The 5,882-nt window shown below is 37.2% G+C and overlaps 1 pseudogene; it reads left to right on the top strand.

The window, feature by feature from the left end:
* Positions 1-1,067: 1,067 nt before the first annotated feature.
* On the top strand, positions 1,068-5,265 carry LOC132488082 (ubiquitin-conjugating enzyme E2 E3-like; annotated as a pseudogene).
* Positions 5,266-5,882: the final 617 nt, after the last annotated feature.

The following is a 5,882-nucleotide window of genomic DNA, read 5'->3' on the forward strand; positions in this document are numbered from 1 at the left end:
TATATACATATATATACATATGTATATACATATATGGAATATATATATGTCACATCTTTAACCTTCCATCTGTTGATGGGTACTTAGGTTGTTTCCTTATCTTGACTATTGTAAATAATGCTGTGATAAATATAGGGGTGTATATATCTTTTTGAACTACTCTTTTTGTATTCTCTGGATAAATATCCAGAAGTGGAATAGTTGAATCATGTGGTAGTTCTATTCTTAATTTTTTGAGGAATCTCCATACTATTTTCCACGGTGGCTACACCGACTTACTTGCCCACCAACAGTGTATGAGGGCTCCCTTTTGAAGGAGACTTACTTTAAATAAATAAGGCATTGGCAATACACATACAAACAATCCTACTTAAGTAGAAAGGGTTTAACCATATGGTTCATTCAAGGTCTGCAAGTAGTCACAATCAGAACTGTAGATGCAGATAATCGTACTTGATCAATGACAAGACAGTAACAAGCAATGAGAAGTTATAAAGCAATCAATGGAGAATAACAGAAGAGACAGGACAGATGCATAATACCAGAGAATTTTAAAACAGAAAACCTGAAACAATTGACTCTGTCAGCTTAAGTTGCTTTCAGATTCCTCTTACCCTGGGTGAGAGTTATTCTGACTGAGCCAGACCTGCAGACTTAGAGGGTTCACTGGAAATAAAAATTAGAAAATTCAGTCTGGCTTGGTAGAATGCAAAAAGGGGATCCAGTAGAGTGTTTAGTAAGGGTTTATCTAAATAAAGTTTTTATTTTATAATAGTTTTAGATTTACTGAGAAGTTTCAGATGTAGTACAGAGAATCCCATACACCATATACCACTTCTCCTATTATAAACATATTTGTGTGGTACATTTGTCACAATTGATGAACAAATATTGATACATTATTATTAACTAAAGTCCACATTTTATTCAGATACCCTTGGTGTTTACCAAATGCTCTTTTCTCTTCCACAGTCCCATCCAAGATATCACATTAATTTGGTTGTCAATTCTCCTTAAGCTCCTCTTGGCTGTGATAGTAACTCAGACTTTCCTTGTTTTTGGTGACCATGACAGACTGTAGGAGTACTGGTCAGGTATTTTGGTCAATGTCCTTCTATTGAGATTTTTCTGATGTTTTTCTCATGATTACACTGGTGGTGTGTGTTTTGGAGAGAAAGATCACAGAGGTAAAGTGTCATGCTCATCACATCACATCGAGAATACATATTATCAAGGTGACTTGTCACCGTTGATATTAATCTTGGTCACCTGGTTGAGGTAGTGTGTCAGGTTTCTCCACTGTAAAGTTACTCTTTTTTCCCCCTTTCCATTCTATACCCTTTGGAAGGAAGTCCCTATGCATAGGCCACACTTAAGAAGTGAGAAGTTAGGCTCCATCTTCTTGAGGGTAGAGTATCCAAATAAATTATTTAAAATTCTACTGCACAGGAAATGTGTCTGTTCTCTCCCATTTGTTTATTTACTTAATTATTTATATCAGTTTGGGCTCATGAATATGTATCTTGTACTTTGGGTTATAATTCGATACTATTTTATTTTGTTGCTCAAATCATTCCGGCTCTGTCTATTGGGGGGTCTTTCACTTGGCTTCTGTGTCCCTTTGACATACTCCCATCACTGTGTGTGTGTGTGTGTGTGTGTGTGTGTATTGAGCACTTTCTTTCTTTCTAACCCTACAAGGTTCTCCCAGATTATCTTGTATATTTCCTGCCCCAGGCTTAGAATCAGCCATTTCTCCAAGGAGCCTTAGTTCCTTTAATTAAAGAATGGTTCTAGGGGCTTCCCTGGTGGCGCAGTGGTTGAGAGTCCGCCTGCCGATGCAGGGGACACGGGTTCGTGCCCCGATCCCGGAAGATCCCACATGCCGTGGAGCGGCTGGGCCCGCGAGCCATGGCCGCGGAGCCTGTGTGTCCGGAGCCTGTGCTCCGCAACAGGAGAGGCCACAGCAGTGAGAGGCCCGCGTACAGCAAAAAAAAAAAAAAAAAAAAAAAAAAAGAATGGTTCTAGAAACCAAGATCTGGGTGCTAAGTGTACTTGTTGCTACTGGGTGTCCTTGCTTCTAGGCTCTCTCAGCTAACAGAATAGGAAAATATGTAGATGTATGTTAACCTTTGTGTATATATATATGTGTATATATATATATATATATATATATATATATATAGAGAGAGAGAGAGAGAGAGAGAGAGAGAGAGAGAGAGAGAATGAGAGAGACAGAGACAGACAGACAGTCACATACCTTGGACATATTGCAAGTTCAGTTCCAGAACACTGCATTAAAGCAAATATCACAATACACTAAGTCACATGAATTTGGGGGTTCCCAATGCACATAAAAGTCATGTTTATACTATTCTATAGTCTATTAAATGTACAATAACATCTAAAAAACAATAAATATATATCTTAATGGAATAATACTTTATTGCTAAAATACGTTAACCATCATCTGAGCCTTCAGCGAGTCATGGTAGTGACATCAAAGATATCTGATCACAGATTACCATAACAAACATAATAATAATGAAAAAGTTTGAAATACTGTGAAAATTACCAAAATGTGACACAGAGGCATGAAATGAGCGAATGCTGTTAGAAAAATGGCGCTGATAGACTTGCTGGACACAGGGTTGCCACAAACCTTCAATTTGTAAAAAAGCAATATCTATGAAGCACAGCAGAGTGAAGCACAATAAAACAAGGTATGCCTGTATTTATAAATATTTCTCTGTGTTTCTGTCTGAATCTATAGTAAGCTAAAAATGAGCTTATGCTGATATCTCCAACTATATTCTATTACCAAACTTTTTGTTTGTTTGTCTGTATCCTCCAGCTCCAATACTGAGAAACTTGCTTCCCACAATCTGCCATTCATCTACCTCACTATTCACTTCTAGTATATATGCATAGTGGCTTCAGAATTGTTAACCCATAGCCCCATGGGAATCAAAATTAAAGTACACTGCTTATGTGCAGTTTCTTCCTTTGCCTTTAGTCTAATGTCTCCACTCATTTCCAAAACTACTTAAACCAGAAATTTTCTCCCCATTCCTTCAGTGAGGTGGTTTTATAAATGTTATACAATTAGATTGTTTTGTCACAGTATACATTACATTCTGGAATCTACCAACCTTCTAAATGATTTTTTATTTGCATACATTAAAGTTCATTCTTGTGCCATGGATTTTGACAAAGGCAGAGTGCCATGTATCCATCACTCCAGTATCATACATAATACATATCTCCACAAACTCCTGCCTCAACCCAAACCAACCTGCCCCCAAACACAGTCAGTGCCATGCCCTCAAAAAAATAGTAACTCCTCTGGAAAGAAATCTTAAGGGGCACAACCTCCTCCTACTTTCAATGTTCCACACTCCCCAGCACAAGCTTCCTTGGCTTTTTTCCCCCTGCTCCCTCCCCTTCCCTCCCCCAGCTACCTCCATTACCTTAAGGAAGGTTTTTTTTCTCTCTCTCTCACCCTCACATTGTAGGAGTGCATGAGCAGGCCAGGTGCACAATCACATTTTTCAAGAAATAACTTCACAAGATTTCCAATGATAGGCAAAGATTGAATGATAAGAACCCAAGAACCAGGAGAGGTAGTTCAGATGCAGACCATAAAGACACTGCTGCTCCAGAGCTTTAAGAACAAGAAAAAACACTCTTTGACATAAATTGTAGCAATGTTTTTTTGGATCTGTCTCCTAAGACAAAGGAGATGAAAGCAAAAATAAACAAATGAGACCTAATTAGATCATTGACAAAATGAACAGACAACCTACCAAATGGGAGAAAATATTTGCAAATGATATGACTGATAAGGGGTTAATATCCAACATATATAAATAGCTCTTACAACTCAACATCAAAAAAACAAACAACCGATTAAAAAATGGGCAGAAGAACTGAATAGACATTTTTCCAGAGAGGAAATGCAGATGGCCAACAGACACATGAAAAGATGCTCAATATCGCTAATCATCAGGGAAATGCAAAACAAAACCAGAATGAGACATCACCTCACACCTGCCAGAATGGCTGTCATCAAGAAGAACACAGATAAGAAATGTTGGTGAGCATGTGGAGAAATGGGAAGTTGGTGGGAATGTAAATTGGTGCAGCCACTGTAGAAAACTGTTTGGAGGTTTCTCAAAAAACTAAAATTAGAACTACTATATGATCCAGCAATTCCACTCCTGGGTATATATCCAGAAAAAACAAAACACTAATTCAAAAAGATATGTGCTTTGTTGATAGCAGCATTATTCATAGTAGCCAAGATATGGAAGCAACCTAAGTGTCCATCAACAGACGAATGGATAAAGAAGATGTGGCACATACATATATATACACACAATGGAATACTACTCAGGCATAAAAAAAGAATGAAATTTAGCCATTTGCAACAACATGGATGGACTTGTAAGGCAATATGCTAAGTGAAATGAGTCAGACAGAGAAAGACAAATACTGTATGGTATCACTTATCTGTGGAATCTAAAAAATAAAACAAATGAACAAATATAACAAAATAGCAGACTCAGATATAGAAAACAAACTACATATGGTTACCTGTGGGAGAGAAAAGGGGGGAGTGGATTAAGAAGTACAAACTATTAGGTATAAAATAATATACAAGGATATATTGTACAATATGGAGAATATAGCAAATATTTTATAATAACTATAAATGGAGTGAAACCATAGAATATAAATAATTACATACTTACATACCCCAAAAACGTGAGAGAGAAAAACCTTTTACCACACAGCAAAAGAAAAAGTCTGAACTCCCCAGCAAAACCGCTGCAAATTTTCCACTACAGTAGTGCAAAAAGAATTCGGAAGGAGCTAGCTGAAATCACCTTTGATCCTCCTCCTAACCGAAGTGCTGGACCTAAAAGAGATAGCACCTATGAACAGAGACTGACTATACTTGGTCCATCAGGTCCTGTGTATGAAAGTGGTGTATTTTTTCTAAATATCACATGTTCATCCAGTTATTCATTTAAGCCACCAAACGTTACTTTTCGCACCACAATCTATCACTGCAACATCAACAGTCAAGGAGTCATCTGTTTGGGTATCCTTAAAGACAGCTAGAGTCCTGTTTTACATCTCAAAGATTTTGTGGTCAATTTGTTCCCTTTGACATTGACAGACTGCAACTCTGTAGATCCTCCGGTTGGAAGCATAGCTGCTTAGTATTTGACCAACAAAGAAGAACATGACAAGAGATAGGCAACACAATTCACATAATTTGTATGCAGTGAGAAAGAGCAGAGGCATCTTCTCACTGCGCAGCAAATCTTTATAGCCTTTACAATATGGACTTCTGTGTATGTGTTATGCTGCTGATTCTACTCTGGGCCTTTATCCTCTGGAAAGTGGGAGACTGCCCCAAAGGGCAAATGGTGTCAAGAATAGAACTTAGTAACTGTAGATAATTTATGTTTAAACACCTACTTGCAAGTCTTGCTTCTTTGGGATATTAAAATGCATTTTGTAATATACTAAAGATACTGGTCTTGATTTCTACCAAATATTATAGTGCATTTTGGCTTAACTCATTATCTGTATGAAGTTATAAAGGTAGCCATATAGGAATTAGATCATTTGTAGTAAACCCATACCAATTTCTGAGTATGTGGTTCACACTGTTGTGAAAAAACGTCTTACGTTTTACTTTCATCAATTTGTAATTAGAGGATTTTCTTTTACCCTTTTGTAGCTCAGAGAGCACCTGATGTATCATCTCAAATACAATAAATATGCTTCTGAAGGCAAAAAAAAAATTAAGGGTTTTTACAGCAGCTTTACAAAATATAGGATCTGAAAAACCATATTGTAATTACTTC

The sequence above is a fragment of the Mesoplodon densirostris genome, chromosome 4 (genome assembly GCF_025265405.1).
Source record: "Mesoplodon densirostris isolate mMesDen1 chromosome 4, mMesDen1 primary haplotype, whole genome shotgun sequence".
Classification (NCBI taxonomy): domain Eukaryota; kingdom Metazoa; phylum Chordata; class Mammalia; order Artiodactyla; family Ziphiidae; genus Mesoplodon; species Mesoplodon densirostris.